The sequence below is a fragment of the Macaca thibetana genome, chromosome 10 (assembly GCF_024542745.1).
Source record: "Macaca thibetana thibetana isolate TM-01 chromosome 10, ASM2454274v1, whole genome shotgun sequence".
Classification (NCBI taxonomy): Eukaryota; Metazoa; Chordata; class Mammalia; order Primates; family Cercopithecidae; genus Macaca; species Macaca thibetana.
In genome coordinates, this window is record NC_065587.1 from 22,327,767 (window position 1) to 22,353,466 (window position 25,700).

The 25,700-nt window shown below is 39.8% G+C and overlaps 1 protein-coding gene across 3 annotated transcripts in view; it reads left to right on the forward strand.

The window, feature by feature from the left end:
* TTC28 (tetratricopeptide repeat domain 28) overlaps nucleotides 1–25,700 on the forward strand; it is a 723,416-nt gene that overhangs the window by 110,108 nt on the left and 587,608 nt on the right. The gene's annotated exons all lie outside the window — the stretch shown is intronic.

Sequence of the window (25,700 nt, forward strand, 5' to 3'; positions counted from 1 at the left end):
GGTAAAAACATATGTATGTATGTGCACAGACACACTCTTATATAAATGTATGTATGTGTATGTGGTGTGTGTGTATATGTGTGTGTGTGTGTGTGTATATATATATATATTTTGAGATAGGGTCTTGCTGTGTTGCTCAGGCTAGAGTGCAGTGGCACAGCCATGACTCACTGCAGCCTTGACCTCCTGAGCTCAATTGATCCTCCCACCTCAGCCTCCTGAGTAGCTGGTACTACAGGCATGTGTTACCATGCCTGGCTAATTTTTTTTTTTTTCAAGATGGAGTCTTGCTCTCGTTGCCCAGGCCAGAGTGCTATGGCACGATCTTGGCTCACTGCAACCTCTGCCTCCCGGATTCAAGTGATTCTCTTGCCTTAGCCTCCCGAGTAGCTGGGATTATAGGCGTACACCACCATGCCCGGCTAATTTTTTTTATTTTTAGTAGAGATGGCATTTCGCCACGTTGACCAGGCTGGTCTCGAACTCCTGACCTCATGATCTGCCCACCTTGATCTTCCAAAGTGCTGAAGTTACAGGTGTGAGCCAGTGCACCCAGCCTATTTTTTTTTTTTTTTTTAATCTTTTTAGAGATGGTGTATTCCATGTTTCCCAGGCTGGTCTCAAACTCCTGGGCTCAAGCAATCTTGCCACCTCAGCTTCCCAAAGTGCTGGTATTATAGGTGTGAGCCATTGCACCTGGCCAATATTTTCTGTTTTATCTTCCAGTCCTTTTGTTGAGTTTGTTTTTGCTATCTTATTTCTGATTTTCAAGAACTTTGTTTCTCTTTGTTCTTTTTTTTATTTTTAAAGTTACTCTCTTGTTTTACTGATGCAGTGTCTTATCTGAGGATATTAATGATAGTATTTTAAAATCTTGATTGATGTGTAAAGGGAATGAAAGAGAAATCAATGAACTTATTGTTCATCTAGCACAGCTGAAAATTTCTCTTCGAGCATTCAAAGTTCAAAGAAAATATAGCTTCCTTATTTTTGTAGTGGCTCTAATCTTTCACAAGCATCTTACTCAGTAGAGTAGTGGTAGGCAAGGAGAGGCTCAAGGTATTATACATCTTAAATTTGCCAGTTAACAACTGTCTCATGAAGGAATTCAGCTTCTTTCAGGTATATGCTGAGTCTTTCAGATATTCTCCCTTTCTTTTTCCCTCTGCTGTGCCTCAGGATGCTGTTTAAATGCTACAGGGTAGTCCCTATGTGATTTTGTGATAATGAGAGAGTGTGTCTTGGAATTGTGGCCAGTCATTAAGGAGTATGTGCTCTACAAAGCTTCTCTAGTCTTGTCCTGAACTGTTTTGACTGCCTAAATGGAACTGGTTTCTCTGTCCCTTAGGAGTTTATAGAACTAATGGATTCTCTTTATATATGGAGGCCATACAGGGCCAGGGGTGTTGACCCAAGCCCATTTGTTTCCTCTGCTAAGACTGTTATTCCTCCCCACAAACCATATTGTCCCAGGACCATCCTACGTGATGGTCTAGATGCAGTGTTTCACATGTGGAGCTAGGCAAAAGTCTCCCCTACTTTTGATTTTTCCCTTGTTTACCTACTAGGGATAAATGGAGTAAGCTTTCCACTTTCCCCCTATGTTTGGAAGGTCCTTTATTTCATAGCCCTTTCTTTTCCAAAGTAGTGTTTGTCCCAGCCCCTTAACTGGAGACATAATGGCAGATGTAGTATAAGGAAGGAGATTTTCCATTAAGGGAAAATCTAAAAATATTATTCTAGTTATATTAATTAATCATTTCATTATATAGCAGGAAAAATTTTGTCATCTCTTTTAAAAATGATTTCAGCACTTCTAATTTTTTCCATCTTTAATAGTAAATATGCTTTTCCAAACTTGAATCAGCCATTCTCAGTTATGATTTGTGAAATGTAATCTGAAAACAAAATTTGAAATTAGTAAGCAGTTAGCAAAGAGCTCTTTTTATAGTCTTATGACATTTCTGGAGCTTGGCTGGGAAGTGCAAATTTCATTATAGCTGTTTTTCATTTGGGAACTCTTGGATTTGATCTGGTTCTTTGAAAGATGGATTATGTGAATATGTGTGAAGAATATGTCAAAATGTGTAATCAAGGAATCCCTTTTGATAGTGTTCTAGCACATCAGGACTAAACACTCTAAGCACTATATGTTACCATTTCTTTAATATCTCCTTCAGGTATCATAAAGTATCCTGTTTGGTACATTTTGGTGCAGTTTAATTCCATGTGAAAACTTGGGTAGTTTAAAATTTTTCTTAATTTTTTTTTCTGGGGACATACGGAGCATAGCCATGTCTTACCTAGGTATGTTGTTCCTATTGTCTTCCCAGCTTATGAGAGTAATAGTTGGTTTCTGCTGTAGATTATTAAGTTGTTAACCTAGAGAACTGTACTGTATATGAATGAGCCTCATCAAATATAGTAGGGATCTTCACTTTTGGCAGGGAGTCATATTCCTCTTTGAGAATCTGATAATGGCTATTGGTCACTTCCCTTCCTGTGCCTCCCTCCTCCCACTCCCAAATAGTACATAAACACATTTGTTTTTACTTTAGGTTTTTGTGTTGGAATCATAATTTATAGACCAGTGGTTCTCAAGATTGATAGCAGAGGTGGGGCCAGGTAAGATGATGGGGGGGTGTGTAACATGGGGAGAGGAGAGGGATCAGAATGATCTGGGGTTCCTTGAGGTATTCTAATATATCTTGTTAGATAGGTATACCTAGCTATTTGATAATCATTGTTACACTGAGCCACTATTCTCATTGCACTGTGTAGTATTGTTGAGATGTTCAGAGTGGGTGGAAAGCCATGGAATACTACTATCAAAGACAAAAATATAACAACTATCTATAAGATAATATGTGAGTGTCATTATAATGTAAAAATTGGTAAATTAATGATTACTTTCTTTAAAAATAGAAATAAAACCAAATTGGACAAATAAAACAAATGTCTGAATTTAGTGATGGAAAAGTCACTAAAATTAAAGAGTATTTCTGAAATTTGATGTGGTATCTTGTAAGATCTTTGACATTTATCTGATTTCAACCTTAAGTTTAAAATATTATTTAAAAAGTTTTACATTTAAAAAATTGAGGTAAAATTGACATTACTCAAAATTAACCATTTTAAAGTAAACAATTCATGGGATTTAGTGTATTCACAATATTATACAACAGCCAAAACATTTAGTTCCAAAACATTTTCATCTCCCCAAAAGGAAATCCCAAATGCATTAAGCATTTGCTCCCCATTTCCTCTTCCATCAGCCCCTGGCAACCACCAATCTACATTCTGTAGATTTACCTATTCTGGGTATTTAATATTAACAGAGTCATTTAATATGTGATGATTTGTATCTGGTTTCTTGCACTTAGTATAATGTTTTGGAGGTTCATGAACATTATAGTGTATTACATTTCTTTTTATTGCTGAATAATATTTCTTTGTGTGTGCATATTATGATTCATTTATCCATTCATTGATGGACATTTGGGCTGTTTTCACCTTTTGGCTATTGTGAATAATAATGCTGTCATGAACATGTATGTACATGTATTTGTTTGAGTTTCACTTCTTTTGGGTATAGATCTAGGTGTGGAATTGCTGACTCATACTGTAATTCTATGTTTGACTCTTTGGGGAACTGTCAAACTTTTTTCTACAGCAGTTGCATCATTTTACATTCCACCCTCAATCTACAAGGGTTCCAATTTCTCCATAACCAACACTTTTTATTTTCCATTTTTAAAATTATAGTCAGTCTAGTAGGTGTAAGGTGGTACCTTACTGTGGTTTTGATTTGCACTGATTGATGCATATCAACTAATGATGTTGAACATCATTTCATGTGCTTGTTGCTATTTGTTTATCTTCTTTGGATTAATCTTTGGTTTTGATGATAAGAATTATTAAACAGTTCTTACAATTGATTCACAAAGGTGTATGGTTGCAAAGCAAATCTCTGCCGTTCTTATTTGCTTTGCCAAGAATTACTTACCTTATATCAAGGAATCCCAGAAATTTAGAAGACTTTTGATTTAAATTTATTTTATATTAATTTCTCTTTCCTCAAGTCAATCAGGTTATCTTTAGCAAATTCATAGCATCATTGACATTGTCTGTGGCAGTAACAAAGGGATGACAAATACACATTTTCAATGTAAGGTCATTGAGCAAAAACCTTTAAAAAAATATTTTAAAATATTTCTATAGATTCTGTTTTTTTTTGTAGATTTTGTCTGTCTTATTCTTCTTCTTCTTATTTTGAGGCAGAGTCTGGCCGTGTCACCCAGGCTGGAGTGCAGTGGCTCCATCTCAGGTCACTGCAACCTCTGCCTCCTGGGCTCAAGCAACCCTCTCCCTCCTCACCTTCCTAAGTAGCTGGGACTACAGGTACACGCCACCACACCTGGAAAATATTTGTATTTTTTGTAGAGACAGGGTTTTGCCATGTTGCCCAGGGTGGTCTCAAACTCCTAAACTCAAGCGATCTGTCTGCCTCAGCCTCCCAAAATGCTGGGATTACAGGCATGAGCCACTGTGCTGGCCCCTTTCTATCTTAAAATGCTTGAAAACCTTTCCTCTGATGAAGTAATTGACTCTCATGTCAGAAGGCAAGACTTCTTTTGTGCTTTTGGCAATTTTTGACGGTAAGATTTGTGGGCTGGTTGTTTAGCTATTGTTTGTCAGCTCCAAACCTACCCTTCTATTCTCTTTATGTTACTGGTGTGGGACTGGACAAACTACATTTCTTTTTTTTTCAGCTGTTCCCTTCTACCAGTACATGGTACTTAGATAATGGAAGTCAAGAAGTAGGAGAAGGTACATGCTCATTCTTGTTTACTTATTGTTGTTAGTTTCACTTCAACAGTGGTTCTTCACCCTAGCAATGGCAATTGGTTTGAGACTGTATTTTCACTGTTGTTGGACCCAACCTTACCTTGTCCTCTCAGAAATACCAGCATCAACTAGTCTTCATGACAGTGTCTCTAAAACTCACCTTTACACATCAGAAACAGAAAAATAACTTTTCTTTTGCTCAAACACCTATACTTTTATGCATCTATAATGGAGAAATTGAAAGCATCTATAATGGAGAAATTGAAAGCATTGCTATGGCTAGTTCTCTAGGAAGCCATTTTTCATTAGCCTGAAAGAGGGTGGTTATATTTTTTATTCTCTTCGCCATGTAGTACATAATTTTGTTTTCCATGCAGTTTTTTCTTTATTATTTATATTCAAAGTACTTAATTACTATGCTTTAGAGTTTTAAAGGTGATCTAAGTGTCTAATTCACCTTTTTGTGTGAGTGCAAATTTTCGTGATTCATTTGGGAATTCCATAAGTATTTGAGTATGCCGTATGTGTCAAATACTGTGTTAGATAGTAGAGATATAATGGTATACAAATCAGACGTAGTCACTGCCTTCAAGGAATATGTGTTTTGTCAGGGCCAACATACTGAGTAATTACAAAACTAATACATCATGATAGAGCAAAGACAAACTAGTATAAGAAAATATGGCAAGGGGCCGGGCGCGGTGGCTCAAGCCTGTAATCCCAGCACTTTGGGAGGCCGAGACGGGTGGATCACGAGGTCAGGAGATCGAGACCATCCTGGCTAACACAGTGAAACCCCGTCTCTACTAAAAAATACAAAAAAACTAGCCGGGCGAGGTGGTGGGCGCCTGTAGTCCCAGCTACTCGGGAGGCTGAGGCAGGAGAATGGCCTGAACCCGGGAGGCAGAGCTTGCAGTGAGCTGAGATCCGGCCACTGCACTCCAGCAAGGGGGACAGAGTGAGACTCCGTCTCAAAAAAAAAAAAAAAAGAAAATATGGCAAGGGAATTAATCATAGTAAACCTAGTTGAGTGATTCAAAAAGAGCCTTTCTGAAGTAATATTTAAGACAAGAGTTGAAAGAATAAGTAAGGGTTAGCTAGGTATGAGGAGGAAAGGATATGGAAGAGTGTTCCAGGCTTAGCATTGAGAATGTGAAGACAGTGGTTCCAGTTGAGGCAGGAACCATATCACAATAGGTTTTATAACTCATGTTACATAGATTGGAATTTACCTAAGAGGCGATGGGGAACTGTTGAGGAGTTTTTCACAGGGGAATGACATTTTATCTATTAAATGCCTACTGCATGTCAAGTACTATTCTAGACATTGGGGATCTAGAATTGATCATGACAGAGTTCCTGCCTTGTGCGATTTTCATTCTGATGCAGGAAACAGACAGAAAAATAAATATACAGTATATTTTTGGTAATCATAAGTCCTATAGAAGAAACAAAGTAAGGTAAGGAGATAGAAAATGAAGGAAAGGGGCCAGGCACAGTGGCTCATGCCTGTAATCTCAGCACATTGGGAGGCTGAGGTGGGCAGATCACTTGAGGTCAGGAGTTTGAGACCAGCCTGGCCAACATGGTGAAACCCTATCTCTACTAAAATTACAAAAATTAATTGGGCGTGATGGTGGGTGCCTGTTGTCCCAGCTACTTGGGAGGCTAAGGCAGGAGAATCACTTGAACCCAGGAGGAGGAGGTTGGAGTGAGCCAAGACATGCCACTGCACTCTAGCCTGGGTGACAGAGCGAGAGTCTGTCTCAAAGAAACAAACAAAAAAACCAACAACAAAAAAACAAAATGAAGGAGAGGTACCAATTTTAGGTAGAAATGTCAGGGAAGTTCACCCTGAGGAGGTCATCTGAGAAAGGCCTCTTTGATTAGGTGACATTTGAGCAGAGACCTGAATGAAGTAAGGAAGTGAGTCATATGAAGATCTGGGGAAAGCATGTCCCAAGAGAAAACAGACAGTTCCTTGGGTGGAAGTGATTATGTATTGGAAAAACTGCAGAAAGTTTGTGAGTGAGAAGAGAGATAAGAGATGAGGTCAGAGGGGTAGGAGGGCCCAAGTCATAAGTTACAGGACCTTGTAAGCCATGATAGGACATTGGATTTTATTTTAAATATGATTGGAAGTCATTGGAAAGTTTTGAGCAGGGAACCAAAGTGACTTATATTTTGGAAATGTCATTATGGTGGCTGGCAGAGAATAAAGTAAAAAGTGGTAAGGCTGGAAGCCGGAAGATCAATTAGAGCGCTGTTGCTGCAATCCAGGAAAGAAATGATAACTTAGACTAGGGTGATAACTGTTGAGGTGGTAAAAATGGCTGGATTTAGGATATATGTTTTCCAGATAGCATCAAGTAGGATTTCGAAGGATTTTGAATTTGGGTTGTGAAAGAAAGAGAGGAATCAAGGATGACTCAGAGGTCCTTAACCTGTGCTGCTGGGTGAATGCTGATGCCAGTTCTGAGACAGGAAGGACTGAAGGAGAAACTCTTTTTTTAGAGGGGAGTAATACAAAGCCAAGAATTCTGTTTTAGATATTAAATTTGAGATCCCTCTTAGACATCCAGTTGGAGAAGACAAGTAGGTATTTGGACCCATGGGAGAGATCAGAGCTCAAGCTATAAATATGAGATTTGCCAGCACATAGGTGGTAGTTAAAGCCATAATAAAACTTGATGAGATACTTAGAAAGTGTTTGTATAGAAGAGAGAAGACTGAGGACTGAGTCTTATGGCACTTCAACTTTCAGAATTTAGGAAAAGATGGGAAGATCAGCAAAGGAGCCTGAGGGGGAGCAGCCAATGTGGTAAGAGAAAAAACTGGAGAACGTGATATCCTAGAAGCTAAGTGAAGGAGTGAATGACCCATTGTGTCAAATACTAAGATTATGTCCTGAAAAAAGACCACTTTGGTTATAGTATGGATAATGGACTACAAAGAGGCAGGACTGTAGGTGGGGAAATAGATACTGTTGCTCTGCTTAGGGGAGGAATGCTAAATATTGTCTTAGGCCGGGGTGGTGGCAGTTGGGATGGAGTATGGTAGATAAATTCAGCAGGCAGAATTAGTAGACTTGGTAATTGGATATGGGCTGAATGTTATAGGTCTTAAGTTTAACTTCTTAAAAGATTGAACTTTAAAAACTATAGTACTTGAATGAGCAAACCAAAAACTGAAGTTACTGTGGCTGCAGTACTTTCGGATTCTTTGGAGACTGAGGTTTTTAGTATTATTTTAACTGATCTTGGTTATACAAGTTTGCCTAAGTGAAACTAATGACATTTTAACCAACATTTTGGATTAGGGCATATCAATTGATCTTTGTAGAAAAACTGTTTCTAAGCATATAGATAAGATAAAGATATCTAGGGGCATGCATGATTAATGAAATCATGTGAACCATTTTCAAGCAGTCATTTTTGAGCAGGCCTTCTACATATCAACTCTTTTTGGGTCATCATTCACTTGGAAATAAACTGAAATTCTTTCTTTCTTTTTTTTTTTTTTTGGTGTGTGTGTGTGTGTGTGTGTATGTGTTTTGTTTTGTTTTTTTTTTTTTTTTTGAGACGGAGTCTCGCTTTTTTTGCCCAGACTGGAGCGCAGTGGTGCAATCTCAGCTCACTGCAATCCCTGCCTCCCAGGTTCAAGCTATTCTCCTGCCTCAGCCTCCTGAGTAGCTGGGATTACAGGTGTCTGCCACCATGCTCAGCTAATTTTTGTACTTTTAGTAGAGACAGGGTTTCACCATGTTGGGCAGGCTGGTCTTGATCTCCTGACCTCAGGCGATTCGCCTGCCTTGGCCTCCCAAGGTGCTGGGATTACAGGCGTGAGCCACTGTGCCCAGCCAGAAACGGAAATTCTTTAGGATAATCTATTATTAAGTTTTTGCACTATATCTTTCTTTTTTTCTTTTTTATTTTTTTCAAGATTGAGTTTCACTATTGTTGCCCAGGCTGGAGTGTAATGGTGCAATCTCAGCTCACTACAACCTCCGCCTCCTGGGTTCAAGTGATTCTCCTGCCTCAGCCTCCCAAGTAGCTGGGATTACAGGCATGTGCCACCATGCCCGGCTAATATTTTGTAGTTTTAGTAAAGACAGGGTTGCACCATGTTGGTCAGGCTGGTCTTGAACTCCTGACCTCAGGTGATCCACCTGTCTCTGCCTCCCGAAGTGCTGGGATTACAGGCGTGAGCCACCGTGCCTGGCCAATATTTCTGACATGCTGAATCCGCATTTTATCCACATCAGTGAGGTACTACTTGACAAAAATACACCAACATTTTTGGTTTCTTGGTGACAGTTTACATCTTACCATGTAAATGAACTCTGAATAATAAATTACTTATGATAAATGTTAAATTAGTCCATGATAGTTCCTCTGGAATTATTTATCAGGTAAAAGATGAGCATGGGTAAGGAAAGGGTTTGGGTATTTCACCTTCAGAAGAATAACAGACAAGTTAGGTTGTAGGAACCTTTCACAACAAACCACTAATGAATGCATTGCTGGACTTGCAGAAATTAAGTGAAATTATACAACGTTTATCAAAAGTAAAAAAAAAAAAAAGATGACAAAATTACAGCTAAAAATTATGAACTAAGACTGAAACAGTAAAAAATAATCACACGTGAAAGTAGCCTTGGAGGTAAATGTTTATATCAGCATGGCAGTTGGGAGTCTAAGCCTTAGGTAGGAAACAAGATAAGAAAGCTGAATATGGGCCGGGTGCGGTGGCTCAAGCCTGTAATCCCAGCACTTTGGGAGGCCGAGGCGGGCGGATCACAAGGTCAGGAGATCGAGACCACAGTGAAACCCCGTCTCTACTAAAAATACAAAAAATTAGCCGGGCGCGGTGGCGGGCGCCTGTAGTCCCAGCTACTCAGGAGGCTGAGGCAGGAGAATGGCGGGAACCCGGGAGGCGGAGCTTGCAGTGAGCCGAGATCGCGCCACTGCACTCCAGCCTGGGCGACAGCGTGAGACTCCGTCTCAAAAAAAAAAAAAAAAAAAAAAAAAAAGAAAGCTGAATATGAAATTCCAGCCTTAAGCCGGGGACTGTTGAAGGGAGCCAGAGAAAATTGATAGAGCCCATAGTTCCTGGAGGAAGCAAGTATAAATTCTGTCTCTGAAGGAAAACTTTCTTCATTTACCACCAAGTATTCTCTGTTTAAGATCAACTAGATTTGAAGTCACAATCCAAGATGATCAAATACAGAAGGAAACAAATCATTATTAAGGAGTTGGCTGAAAAACACAACAGACCCCAAGAACTTAAGATATTGAAGGGATCAGGTATAGAATATTAAATAACTATGCATAAAATATTTAAAGATATAAGAGATGAACTCACAAAAATGAGCGAGCAGCAAGAGAGTATCAAATATGACCAAGAAGATTTGAAAATGAACCAAATAGAATGTCTGTACATGAAGAATGTAGTTGTTGGAATAAAAACCTCAACAGATTGGTTAAATAGCAGATTAACCTAGCTTCAGAGAGAATTTGTGAACTAGAAGATGGTTTGGAGAAATCACATAGAATGTAGCACAGAGGCAGAGAAATGGAATATATGACAGAGAGGTTAAGAGAAATGGAATATGAAGGTTTAATATAGGTCTCTACTCAGAATCCCAGAAAGCAAGACAAGAAAATGCAGGAGAGACGATATTGGAAGAGATAATGGCTGAAAATTTTCTAAAATTCTTGAAAGACTTGAGTTTATAGATATAGAAAAGCTCGACTTTTACAAAGCAGAATAATTAAACCCACACCTAAAGATATTGTAGGTGAAACTGTGTCTGGTAGCCAACCTCCAAGATGATCCCTAGTGATTCTTTCTTTCACACCCTTATATTGTTCTCACTCACACTTAATGGGGCTGACTTTCATAACTAATAAGGGTATTGTGCAAATGAAGGAGTATGACGTTGGAGGTTAAAGACATTGTGGCTTCCACCTTTCTCATTCTTGGAGCACTCTCTCTGGATGAAGCCAGTCACCATGTTGTGAGGTCACTCAGGCAACCATGGAAAAGCCCAACTGGAGAAGAATTGAGCCCTCCTGCCAATAACCAGCATCAGCTTATGAGGCATATGAGTGAGCTACCTTGGAAGTGTATCCTCCTGCCCCGGCCAAGCCTTCAGATGATTATAGCTCTAGCTAACATCTCAACTGCAGCCTCATAAAATACCTAGAGCCAGAATCAGCCAGCTAAGCTGCTTCTGAGTTCTTCAACCACGGAAACTGTGGGATAATAAATGTTTATTGTTTTAAGTCACTATGTTTTGAGGATAACTTCTCATGCAGCATTAGATGCCTAATATACTAAAGAACATCAAAGGCAATGAGAAAAATCTTAAAAGGAACCAGAAACTAAAAATGGATTACTTAGAGAAAAATAACACTTGGACTGATGTTAGATTTCTGAATAGCAAAAGTGGAAGCTAGAGACCAGTATCGGCATGCATAGCGTGGAGGAAAGTATCAGTTGGCCTAGTGTTATATATTTAGAAAAATGGTCTTTTAAGAATGAAAGAGAAATAGGGCTTCTTTTTGAGACAGGGTCTTGTTCTGTTGCCCAGGCTGGGGTGCAGTGGTGTGATCTTGGCTCACTGCAACCTCCGCCACCCGAGTTCAAGTGATTCTCCTGCCTCAGCCCCCAGAGTAGCTGGGACTACAGACATATGCCACCACGTCCAGCTAATTTTTGCATTTTTAGTAGAGATGGGTTTTTACTATGTTGGCCAGGCTGGTCTTGAACTCTTGACCTCATGTGATCCACCCGCCTTGGCCTCCCAAAGTGCTGGGATTACAGGTGTGAGCCACCGTGCCCAGCCGAGAAATAGGGCATTTTTTTTTTTTTAGTAAACCAAAACTGAGTTTGCCATGAATCTTTCACTAGAGGGTATATTTTAGGCTGAAGGAAAATGATCTCGGAAAAGTCTGATATATGATGATGCGCAACAAAATTAGTAAACGTGGATAAATGTAAACAAGAAATATCTGTATGAAAGAGTAACGTCTAATTCGTGGAATTAAAAAAGACATAACTAAAATATTGCATTTAAAATTTTGTTTTAATAGGTTTTTGGGGAACAGTTGGTGTTTGGTTACATTAATAAGTACTTTAGTGGCGATTTCTGAGATTTTGGTGCACCCATCGCCCAAGCAGTGTGCCCAAAGTGTAGTCTTTTATCCCTCGGCAACCCCTACCCTTTTTCTCTAGTCCCCAAAGTCCAATGTATCATTCGTATGCCTTTGTGTCCTCATAGCTTAGCTCCCACATATGAGTGAGAACATACAATGTTTGGTTTTCCATTCCTGAGTTACTTCACCTAGAATAATGGTCTCCAGTTCCGTTCAGGTTGCTGCAAATGCCATTATTTCGTTCCTTTTTATGGCTGAGTAGTATTCCATAATTTAAAATATACCACATTTTCTTTATCCACTCATTGATTGATGGGCGTTTGGGCTGGTTCTGTATTTTTGCAATTGGAAATTGTGCTGCTGTATTATTACACATAGGTGTGCAAGTATCTTTTTGCATAATGACTTCTTTTCCTCTGGGTAGATACCTAGTAACGGGATTGCTGGGTCAAATGGTAGATCTACTTTTAATTGTTTAATGAACCTCCACACTGTTTTCCCTAGTGGTTGTACTGGTTTACATTCCTACCAACAGTGTAAAAGTGGTCCCTTTTCACTACATCCATGCCAACATCTATTATTTTTTCATTATGGCCATTCTTGCAGGAGTGAGGTGGTATTGCATTGTGGTTTTGATTTGCATTTCCCTGATAATTAGTGATGTTGAGCATTTTTCCATATGCTTGTTGGTCATTTGTATGTCTTCTTTTGAGAATTGTCTATTCATGTCTTTAGCCCACTTTTTGATGGGATTGTTTTTTTCTTGCTGATTTGTTTGAGTTCTTCATAGATTCTGAATATCAGTCTTTGTTGGATATATAGATTGTGAAGATTTTCTCTCAGTCCATGGATTGTCTGCTAACTTTGCTGATTCTTTCTTTCTTTTTCTTTTTTTTTCTTTTGAAAGATGGAGTCTCACTCTGTCACCCAGGCTGGAGTACAGTGGTACAATCTCGACTCACAGCAACCTCCGCCTCCTGGGTTCAAGTGATTCTTCTGCCTCAGCCTCCCTAGTAGCTGGGATGACAGTTGTGTGCCACCACACCCGGCTAATTTTTGTATTTTTAGTAGAGATGGGGTTTCACCATGTTGGCCAGTCTGGTCTTGAACTCCTGACCTCAAGTGATCCACTTGCCTTAGCCTCCCAAAGTGCTGGGATTACAAGTGTGAGTGACTGTGCCAGACTTCTGCTGATTATTTCTTCTGCTATGCAGAAGCTTTTAAGTTTAATTAAGTCCCATCTATGTATCTTATTTTGTTGATGCATTTGTGTTTGGGTTCTTGGTCATGAAGTGTTTGCCTAAGCCGGTGTCTAGAAGGGTTTTTCCAGTGTTATCTTCTAGAATCTTTATGGTCTCAGATCTTAGAGTTAAGTCTTTGATCCATCTGGAGTTGATTTTTGTATAAGGTGAGAGATGAGGATCCAGTTTCATTCTTCTACATGTGGCTTGCCTGTTGTCCCAGCACCATTTGTTGAATAGGTTGTCCTTTCCCCAGTTTATGTTTTTGTTTACTTTGCCAAAGAACAGTTAGCTGTAAGTATTTGGGTTTATTTTTGGGTTCTACATTCTGTTCCATTGGTCTATGTGCCTATTTTTATACCAGTACCATGCTGTTTTGGTGACTATGGCCTTATAGTATACTTTGAAGTCCGTAATGTGATACTTCCAGATTTGTTCTTTTTACTTGGTCTTACATGGCTATGCAGGCTCTTTTTTGGTTCCATATGAATTTTAGGATTTTTTTTCGAGCTCTGTGAAGATTTGTGGTGATATTTTGATGAGAATTGCATTGAATTTGTATCCCGGCCCGCGGGATAGTCAGAGCAGACCCTGGAGGAGGGGGTGGGAATTTGGGGAACAAGAGACACGAGAAATGGAGACAAGACAGTGCTCTGATCAAGTCTTGTTTAATGGCGGTAATGCACTGCCTTATATACACTTGGAAGGGAAGGGGTTGGGCTAAGGCGGAAATGATCTCATTGCCGAGGGCGTGGCCAGGTTAGTTTCGTTTTCTCCGGTTGGAGGTCATGTTGCGCTTGCGCTATTAAGTAACAATTTTCCCGGGCACGGGAAAAGTGAGTGAAGAAGCAGCAGGAAGAGCGCCATCTTTAACGAGGTATTAGTACAGGGGAAAAAAGGCAAAGATAGGGAGGAGGTAGAAGGTGGAAATGAATAGAGCGCAGGCGTTTAATCCTTAATTATTATTCGCTATGGCCGGGGCATGCAGCTCCGGACAGGTCCCCCTTTTTATATTTTTATGATGAGAAAACCCCTTGGGAACTGCGCCTGTCTTAGGTTGGGTCAACTCACCCCCACCTTCTAGGCCCGTCATGGGATAAGGCAGCAGCAAGGGCGGCCCTCCTGTCTTAGGCTCCGATGGAGATAGTGTCCTCTTACCCGTCATTGACTGTCCAGTTCAGCACACAGGGGAGGTGGTCTTATTAAGGTAAATAAGACTCACCATTTTCAGTCATCTCAAGGCGATGATAATGAACCTGTATAGGTTTGGCCTAGAAGGCCTCGATTTGTTGTCTGACAAATGCCATAAGCTTATTAAGGATTATAGGCCCGAGAGTGAGGAAGAGTAGAAGGGTGAGTAAAGGACCAAGAAATGGCAGGAGATAGGGGAGAAGTCCATCGAGTCCAGTCCATAGTGGATTGGCGGCCAGGCCTTTTCTGCGCTTTTCTAGTTCTTCTTGCAAAGTTTTTATCTTATCTCTGACGATTCCGGATTTGTTGGCGTAAAAACAGCACTTTTCCTGTAAAGCCAAACATATCCCTCCCTGTTCTGCCGTTAACAAATCTAGACCTCTTCTATTCTGGAGAACTACTTCAGCTAACGAGTCTACTTGGTCTTGTAAATCTTGTATAGTACTGGATAAGTTCTGTACATCTGAAATTAATTGATTGGATAATTTAGTATATTGGGTTAGTGAGACTCCTAGGCCTGTGGCTCCTGTAGTAAAAGCAGTGGTGATTCCTAGTCCAGCCAACAAGGGAATAAATTGTATGGCTCGTTTCGGTCTATAAATAAAATGTTCAATAGCGGGGATGGGGATAGGTTCATCTCCAGGGATGATATCAATGTCGGGGAGAAGAGTGGCCAGAACACAAAGCCCTGTCCAATTTGTAGGTAGATACGTATATGCCAGGTTGTTTCCACAAACGAAGACCGAGCCATTTATAGCACACAAAGGGTTGGTGGCATTGATTATGGAAGTACAGTTGCCAAACACAACATAGCCTAAATCAATTTCTTTAGTATTATTATATGATGGTGAAAAGAGGCAAGAGGAATTAGAAAACGTCATCGGTTGAACTAAGCGGGGGGGGTAATAGGACAGGAATTATTTACTAAGGATTCATTTGAGTAATTGACATAGGGCAATGAAAGGTTAGGTATGGCTAGAGGAATGGGGGGCCCATTTTAAGACAAAGCCAACAATCATGGGCCAGGCTTGTATTGGACATTTGAAGTAAATTGTAAGTAGCGTTGAGGATATCAAAGGTTTGGGCATCGAGCCTAAAATTATCTCTAAGCTCAGGCAGGGCTAAAGGGTGATATTGAAGTTCAGGATATGAAGCTTTATGAATTTCTTTTAATTTTTTCTGGACGGTTTTAATTCTTGCAATATCTAATGGGCCTCCTCCATCAGAAATGTGAATGGGGGTGGTAGTACTCCAACAAACAGGCTTTCCTTTTTGGCCGTTACAAGGAGATTGTACAAGTTTATTAGTGGATCCTAATACTTGTACGTCATTGATGCCTCCAATTTGTGTTTTTAGTAACGTGGCCATATAATATGTTCTATTGCCTGATTTGCATTGTTGATAGGAGGTATAACAGGAACTATGTACAGAAGATTGGAAAGAGCTACAAGGGCATTCTAAGAGCGGCCCGCTAGGTGAGGTATCTCTTGGGGTAGACTTACATTTCCATAACTGGTTTGGTATTAGGTAAGCTGTCTTGCCCGTGCAGGTCACCTGGGTGATTCTATCTGACGGAGGTTCAGATATTTGTCCCCCTCTGCAATCACAAGGCTGGCCGTATTGTTTTCGTAATAATTCTTTTGCCTTACGAGGGTCACCAAAACCTGCATAGACTGTCACTATGTTATATAGAGCGATTATTCTCCAAAGGAATTTCATGTTAGGCTTCATTTTCTGAAAAACAAGAAGGAAAGAACTTCTCAGGGAGATTTATCTTCCCTGGACTGACAACGGTTATGATTTATTTGTCTTACCAATCTTTCAGGCAGCCATCTGGCTGCATCATTTTTTTGTGAGAAGATGCATACTGAGCCTCTTCCCCAAATTAAAACTGGATCGGGGCCATGCCATGAACTATCAAGTGGATCTTTCCATTTTACCATTGCAAACTGTTTTTGAGATTCAGGATGCCAGAAACGGTCGGCAGCCGATTTTCCATGACTGTCCAAATTTAAAAAATTAAGGATAAACAGGGCATGATTGAGTATGTTTCTGAGGGTACCCTTCACGGGGTACCAGCTCCCCCCTTTTAATTTTGTGATAATAGTTTTTAATGACAGATGAGCTCTTTCTACTATACCTTGTCCTTGGGGATTATAGGGAATGCCTGTGGTATGTTTAATTTGTAGGGTATTACAAAATTGTAAGAAGGTTTTGGCTATATAACCGGGGCCATTATCTGTTTTGATTTGTTTGGCATTCCTAAAATAGAAAAGCAGTGTAATAAATGAGCTATGACATGTTTGGTGGCCTCTCCTGTTTGGAGAGTTGCACTGATGAATCCACTATAGGTGTCTATGCATACATGGATATATTTTAGTTGACCGAATTCTAAGTGGTGAGTAACGTCCATTTGCCAAATTTCGTTGGGGATGAGTCCTCGGGGGTTAACTCCTAGATGGGGAACAGGTAAATATGTTATGCAGTTGGCGCATTGTTTAACTATTTGTCGAGCTTGTTCTCTGGTAAGTTTAAACATAAGTCTTAAGGTTTGGGCGTTTAAATGATGTAAGGCATGTGCTTTTTGCGCTTGTTGCAAATTGTCTGTAGTGACTGTGGCTATGGTTTTTGTTGCCGTGTCAGCTGTTGCGTTACCTTGTGTTAGAGGTCCCGGTAATCCTGAATGTGCTCTAATATGCCCAAGAAAAAAGGGAGTAGTCCTTTTTCGGATAAGTTGTTGACATTGTAAAAATAGGTTAGCTGTGTCTGAAATATGTTTAATTTGAGACACGGTCTCTAAGAGGGGTATTGAATGAGCCAGGTAGGCGCTGTCTGTATAAATGTTAAGTGGCTGACAAGGAAAAGCTGATAGTGCTGCAATTATAGCTTGCAATTCGACCAGCTGAGCTGATGTATAAGTGGTCTGGAATTTAACGACTACATTATTGTAAGTTTCAGCGGCAAGTCCTGTGGAAGATCCATCAGTGAAAATTAGTAATGCGTCATTGAGAGGTTCTTTACTGGTAATATGGGGAAATACAAACGCATGAAGTTTACAAAATTGAATAAGTTTGTTAGGTGGGTAATGGTTGTCAATCGCGCCAGTATAAGAAGTGCAAGCAATTGGCCAGGCTTCCGTATTTTGTAACAGCCAATGGATGCGTGATTGAGTGTAGGGCTGTATAATGGTAGAGGGTTCTATTCCAAAGTATTTTCTACTGTTTTCTCTTCCCAAGATAATTAGATCAGCTATGGCATCATAATAAGGCAACAAAACCCTTTTTAGGGGAGGAGGGCAGGTGTACCCACATAATGGGATTGTTCTGCCAAAATAGGCCAGTAGGGGTTATTGTTGTGTTAAAAATAAGGAATATTAATGGGTGAGAATAATCAATACCGGTAACAAATTGTGTTGCAATGGCATGTTCTACCTGTTGGAGTGTTATTAATGCTTCTTTAGTAATGGACCTGGGGGATTTTGGATTAGAGTCTCCTTTTAATATATCGAAAAGAGGTTTTAACTCTCCTGTGGTGAGCTTTAAGTACGGTCAAAGCCAATTTATGTCTCCCAGTAATTTTTGGAAATCATTTAAAGTTTTTAAATGATCACGACGTATAACGGCCTTTTGATTAATGATTTTGGGTCCATTAATTTGGAAACCAAGATAAGTGTATGGATCTTGTAATTGTACTTTTTCTGGGGCTATTTGTAGTCCGGCTGCTGTTAACTCTTGTTTGAGTTGGGCGAAGCACTGTAAGACTTGTTCGCCAATTTCTCCTGCTATTAAAATATCATCCATATAATGTATAATATACATTTGTGCCCATGTTTTTCTGACTGGCTCTATAGCGGCAGCTACATATTTTTGACACAAGGTAGGACTATTGGCCATACCCTGAGGTAAGACTTTCCATTGATAGCGCTTCATTGGTTGTTTAAAATTTGTAGATGGAAGACTAAAGGCAAATCTTTTCTGGTCAGCAGGGTGAAGGGGAATTGTAAAAAAGCAATCTTTAAGGTCAATAATGATTTTAAAATATTTTTGAGGAATCGCAACCGGTGAAGGCAATCCTGGTTGTAAGGCACCCATAAGGATCATAGTGATATTTACTGCTCTTAAATCTTGTAAGAATCTCCATTTACCAGACTTCTTTTTAATAACAAAAATAGGTGTATTCCAAGGGGAATTACTTTCCTCAATATGTCCTGCTGCTAGTTGTTCCTGCACTAACTGTTGGGCAGCACTTAGTTTATCATTGAGCAAAGGCCACTGATCAACCCAAACGGGCTCATCTGACTTCCAAGTAATGGGGTCAGCGCACCTTTGGGGTGCAGGCATGTCAGTGGCCTGAGCTAAAAATTTCCAAACCCCTTTTTATCAAGTTGTCCTGAAACCAGTATAGGTTGTGGGATACCGTTCTCTCCTTTTCCAAGACCTTTACCAGGGGTGTATCCTTGAGTTAACATTTGTGCAGTAACTATATCATTTGGACTACACATTATAATTTTCATTTGAGAGAGCAGATCTCGCCCCCAAAGGTTAACAGGTAGGTAAGGGATGACAAATGGCTTAATGAGGCCTGAATTGTTTTCTTTATCTGTCCATGTTAGGTATTTAGAACTTTGTTTAGGATTACTGCTTTGTCCAATTCCTCTCAAGTGAGTTAAAGTTTCTGTAGTAGACCAATGAGAGGGCCAATCTTCCTGTTTAATGATAGTTACATCAGCCCCTGTGTCTATTAGTCCAGTGAATGCCTTCCCGTCTAACCATAAGGTTAGAGAGGGTTTTTGATTTGTAATTGGTTGCACCCAATATATATCTGATGATCCGAAACCTTTTATATTTCTATTAGAGTATTGGATATTATTATCTGTTTTAACCAAAGGTAGCAGGAGTAACTGAGCTATTCTAACTCCTTGAGGGACAGTAACAATACTATCAATAGCTCTGGCCATAATTTTAATTTCTCCTTCATAATCATTATCAATAACTCCAGGGAGGACTTGTAAGCCTCTCATGGTGACACTACTTCTTCCTAAGAGTAGCCCAAAAGTGTTAGGTGGTAAGGGCCCATATATTCCGGTATTTAAGGTTTGCGGTCCCATTTCAGGTGTTAGTATTGTGTGGGAGGTGGAACTGAGGTCCAATCCTGCACTTCCTGGGGTTGCTCTACTAAGTTTTGAAATGGATGGCTGTTGCTGGCTGGAACAAAGCTGACTGCCCCATATGCTTGTTTCGGGGCCTGAGGCTGGCCCCTCATCCCGTTTCCCTGCCTGGGGGATAAAGGATTTCCTTGACTGTCAGTTTTAGATTTACATTCGTTTGCCCAGTGCCTTCCTCTTTTACACCTTGGGCAAAGGCCTGGGATTTTTGCTTCTGGACTCTTATTTTGGTTTTCACAGCAATCTTTTGCAAAGTGTCCCCTTTTACTGCATCTAAAACATCCCCCTTTATCTTTACCTTTGTTAATGAGGAAATCTCTTACTGTTTGGCCGCTAAAAGCGGCGGCCATTGCTAGGCCTTGTTGATATGAGGGCCCAATATCTGAACAAAGGCGAATGTATCCAGTTAAATCTGTTTTCTTTCGATAAGGTCTGATTGCCGCTTGGCAGGCGGGGTTAGCATTTTCATAAGCTAACTGTTTAACATAATCTACACCCGTTTCTGCATTTCCAAAGATTCTACCTGCCGTGGTCATAAGTCTATGCACAAAGTCTGAGAATGGCTCATCGGGTCCTTGTTTAACCGCTGTGAGCGAGGCCCCTGGATCTCCTTTAACGGGAAGTTTTCTCCAGGCCTTTGTAGCAGCAGCCTGGATTTGTGAGAACAGTCCAGGGTCATATTGCATTTGGGCCTGAGTGTCTGCATAATTACCTGAACCAGTTAACATATCAAAATCCCAACCGTTTCCTGCCTGTTGATTTCTTTTAGCTGTATCTCTACAATTTTCAAAGAACTCTGACTTCCAAATTAAGTGGTCTCCCCCAGAAAGAACTGCCCTGACTAAGGTATTCCAGTCTGTAGGAGTGAGCCAATTCTCAGCTACAGATTCCACTATAGCAAGAGTATATGGAGCAGTAGCCCCATACTGAGAGGCAGCAGTCTTTAACTCTTTTATAATAGTAAAATCAAATCCAGTATGATGCCTCCAAGCCTGTCCCTGTTCATCTATGGTTTCAGTGACCGGAAAAACGTCTTTGGGGGAGGAGTCTTCTCTATGTCTGCTAGCAACTAACCCCCCTCTTGGAACATGCTGTCCAGGCCGCTGAAGTGGGCGCAAGGAACCCTCCATAGCGTCTGAGTTAGGTATTTTTTCATTTCCTGTTTTTAGCTTTTGGAGCCTAATTATCAATGATTGATGTAACTCTTCAAGTTTAATCTGTTCTTCTAGTTGAGCAATTTTTTGCTTTAATTCTTCTTTGGGATCTATTGCTGCCATAACAATGGGCGCAGAAGCCTCATTATGTGTCTTATTATATGGGGGTGGGTATGACGTAAAGGGAGGCAAATCAGGGTTGTGATATTTAGCCGCCTCTTCCTCTAAATCATCCCAATTTATATCTGATTGATTAGGCTTATTAATTTCCTCCTCCTTTTGAAGCATCTGTAAAATTGGGTATTTTTTTGGTTTGTTTTCGTATGGTATTTCATTATCTGTTACAGAAGGAGACTTGATTTCCTCATGATCACTTTCGAGGGAAATGAGATCTTCCTCCGTATCTTGCGGAGGCTTTGTGAGGTTAGAGCGGGAGCTAACCTTTAAAATATGCTCTGTCTGAGCGACCGCAGCCATGACTTGCGGATTGGCCTCCTTCTTATCTATTAAATCTCTAATGAGGTTCCAATAAGAGAAGGCGGTTACAGGAATTTTTTCTGGCCCAAAAGTATTATAATAGTCCTGAAGACAATCCCCTACTCTACGCCATCTTTTAATATCAATAGTTCCTTCCTGTGGGAACCAAGGGCAAGTATCTTTTACAAAATCAAAAAATTTAAACAAATCATTACCTTTAACCTTTACTCCTCGTATCTTTAAAGCCTCTTTTAATTGTCCTACATATATTTGATGTTGGCTTAATTCTTGTCCCATTTCGGACGCGTCACTTACCTTCGATTCTGACGCGGCAGGTTCCCGCGGTGATTGGAAGAGTTTGACTCCTTTTGTCTTTGTTAGCGGTCGACCGTCCTTCGGCGTCTTCTTCCTCACGGAGTCCCTCGTTTCCAGGTCCCTGTTCGGGCGCCACGTATCCCGGCCCGCGGGATAGTCAGAGCAGACCCTGGAGGAGGGGGTGGGAATTTGGGGAACAAGAGACACGAGAAATGGAGACAAGACAGTGCTCTGATCAAGTCTCGTGTAATGGCGGTAATGCACTGCCTTATATACACTTGGAAGGGAAGGGGTTGGGCTAAGGCGGAAATGATCTCATTGCCGAGGGCGTGGCCAGGTTAGTTTCGTTTTCTCCGGTTGGAGGTCATGTTGCGCTTGCGCTATTAAGTAACAATTTTCCCGGGCACGGGAAAAGTGAGTGAAGAAGAAGCAGGAAGAGCGCCATCTTTAACGAGGTATTAGTACAGGGGAAAAAAGGCAAAGATAGGGAGGAGGTAGAAGGTGGAAATGAATAGAGCGCAGGCGTTTAATCCTTAATTATTATTCGCTATGGCCGGGGCATGCAGCTCCGGACAAATTTGTAGATTGCTTTTGGCAAGATAGTCATTTTTGCAATATTGATTTTACTCATCCATGAGCATGGGCTGTGTTTCCATTTGTTTGTGTCATCGGTAATTTCTTTCAGCAGTATTTTGTAGTTTTCCTTGTAGAGGTCTTTCACCTCCTTGGTTAGGTATATTCCTAAGTTTTTTTTTTTTTTTTTGTAGTTATTGTGAAGGGGGTTGAGTTCTTGATTTGATTCTCAGCTTAGTTGCTGTTGGTGTATAGCAGAGCTACTGATTTGTGTGTATTAATTTTGTACCCTAAAACTTTGCTGAATTCATTTACCAGTTTTAGGAGCTTTTTGGATGAATCTTTAGGGTTCTTTAGGTATATGATCCTATCATCAGCAAACGGTGACAGTTTGACTTCCTCCTTGCTGATTTGGATGTGCTTTATTTTTTTCTCTTGTCTGATTGCTCTTGCTAGTACTTCCGGTACTATGTTGAATAGAAGTGGTGAAAGTAGGCATGCTTGTCTTGTTCCAGTTCACAGGGGGAATGCTTTCAACTTTTCCCTGTTAAGTATAATGTTGGCTGTGGGTTTGTTGAAGATGGCTTTTATTACATTAAGGTATGTCCCTTCTATGCTGATTTTGCTGCGGGTTTTAGTCATAAAGAGGTGCTGAATTTTTATCAGATGCTTTTTCTGCATCTATTGAGATGATCATGTGATTTTTGCTTTCAATTCTGTGTATGTGGTATAACACATTTATTGATTTACATATATTAAACCATCCTCATCCCTGGTATGAAACCCACCTGGTCATGGTGGATTATCTTTTTGATATGCTGTTGGATTTGGTTCGCTAGTATTTTGTTGAGGATTTTTGCATCTATTTTCGTCAGGGATATTGGTCTGTAGTTTTCTTTCTTCTTCTTCTTTTTTTTCTGCTATGTCCTTCCCCGGTTTTGGTATTAGGGTTATACTGGCTTCATAGAATGATTTAGGAAGGATTCCCTCTTTCTCTATCATTTGGAATAGTGTCAATAGGATTGGTACCAATTCTTCTTTGAATGTCTGATAGAATTTAGTTGTGAATCCACCTGGTCCTGGACTATTTTTTGTTTGCAATTTTAAAATTACCATTTCAATCTTGCTGCTTGTTATTGGTCTGTCCCGAGATTCTATATCTTCCTGCTTTAATCTAGGAGGGTTGTATATTTCCAGGAATTTATCAATCTCCTGGACTAGTAAAGTCCCTCACTATTATTGTGTTGCTGTCTATCTCATTTATTAGGTCTAGTAGTAATTGTTTTATAAATTTGGGGGCTCCAGTGTTAGGTGCATATACATTTAGAATTGTGATATTTTCCTGTTGAACTAGTCCTTTTATCATTGTATAATGTCCCTGTTTGTTTTTTAAAACTGCTGTTGCTTTAGAGTTTACTTTGTCTGATACAAGAATAGTTGCTCCTGCTTGCTTTTAGTGTCCATTTGCATGGAATATCTTTTTCTACCCTCTTTGCCTTAAGTTTATGTGAGTCCTTGGAAATCACTTAAAATAATTCCATTCAAATTTTTTTCTAGTGTTTAATTTTTATTTTTAAATTCTGGAACAGTAGATAAAATTCTGTCAAGACTTATCAAATGTTTTGCTGCAGTACTAGTCTATTAAACCTTCGCATTTATGTCATTATACTATAAAATAGAATTTATGATACTTTTTAATGTTTCATTTTTCTTTTATAGTTTTTTGTAGAGTAAAGTAACATTGGAGGTAATTTTTTATATTAGCTTTGCTACTGATACAAATGATAGAGGCACACTCCTGATAGAAGTAGGCCATGAATACTTGATTAGTCTTTAACAGTGATGGTTACAGGGACAGTATATCACTGTTACAGTTAATCCCTGACCACTTAGTTATTTAGGCATTTAGGATTCTTGTGATTGATGAAATAAACTAAAATAGTCTTATGTTTAAAGATTTGTAGCTTGAATGAGGATAATGAAACCATAGTAATGTAGATAAACCTTACTGCCATTTTATGTTTTCAGAGGGAAATGGGATCTTAAACTGCTTTGGCTAAAATTTCAAAATGAATTGTAGCCACAACTCTGAAATTATGGGTCTCTGTCCCTAAAAAATTCTTTTGAAGAATTTACGATCTACTTCTGCAAAATGTCAATATCATTTATCTCTTTTTTCAGGGATGTAGTGAGGAGTACCTCTTTGAAAATGGCAAATGTTATGTGTTAGACTGTTGCATCTCCTCACTAGAAGATATTTTTTCACTAAACAGCCACAGAGAAAATGGTTATCATTGATCTTAAGGTGGACTGATCACAATCCTCACTGGACTAAAATTTTTGGGAATTAAAGTACAGATCTTATTTGATTGTGAGCAGAAAAAACTTAAAAGCTTTGACTTTTCAATATAGAAGTTTGGAGATTTAAGGTATGATACAATAATTTACAACTGTATTTTGTGAAATCAGTGATGTCCAGTCTTTAGATTGAAGAAAAACATTGAAGACCATGAATTTTACAGTGACTTATCTCTTCCAGTTAGCAAATCAAGCACATTTTTTGTTTTGCAAATGTCTTAACTGTAAAAACTATATAACCACATAGCTCTTCTTTTGAAAAGGGATCTAAACTACAGAATATAGTTGTTATGTATTTTAAAATTTAAAGATGTTTTTGTTCAGTTAATTGGCAAACAGTTGATTAATCATTATGTATTAACTTTAGGCATTGTAATGAGTACCAGATAATTAAGATAGACTTAAAAAGGAGAGACTCTAAATCCTTTGAGAACTGTTTGTTTTTATTTTTTACATTCCTGATGTTTAACACAGGGCCTGGCAGCAGTAGACATTTACTAAAGGTTAGTTGAATGAATAAATGAGTAAGAAGGACCTGATAGTTGCCCTCAAGAAACTTAGAGCCCTTAAATATAATAAGATGAATATATGGAAAACCAGACTGATCAATAGACAATAATAGTGTGCTCAATAATTAGAATTTAGAGGCCACCATCCTGGCTGACACGGTGAAACCCCGTCTCTACTAAAAAATACAAAAAACTAGCCGAGCGAGGTGGCGGGCGCCTGTAGTCCCAGCTACTCAGGAGGCTGAGGCAGGAGAATGGCGTGAACCCGGGAGGCAGAGCTTGCAGTGAGCCGAGATCTGGCCACTGCACTCCAGCCTGGGCGGCAGAGCGAGACTCCGTCTCAAAAAAAAAAAAAAAAAAAAAAAAAAAGAATTTAGAGGCCAGCCGTGGTGGCTTACACCTGTAATCCCAGCACTTTGGGAGGCTGAGGCGGGTAGATCACCTGAGGTCAGAAGTTCAAGACCAGCCTGGCCAACATGGCGAAACCCCATCTCTCCTAAAAATACAAAAAATTAGCTGGGTGTGTTGGTGGATGCCTGTAATCCCAGCTGCTCGGGAGGCTGGGGCAGGAGAATTTCTTGAACCCAGAGGGCAGAGGCTGCAGTGAGCTGAGATTGTACCACTGCACTCCAGCCTGGGTGACAGAGCGAGACTCCATCTCAGAAAAAAAAAAAAAAAAAGATAAAGAAAATAGAATGTAGAGGTGTTAG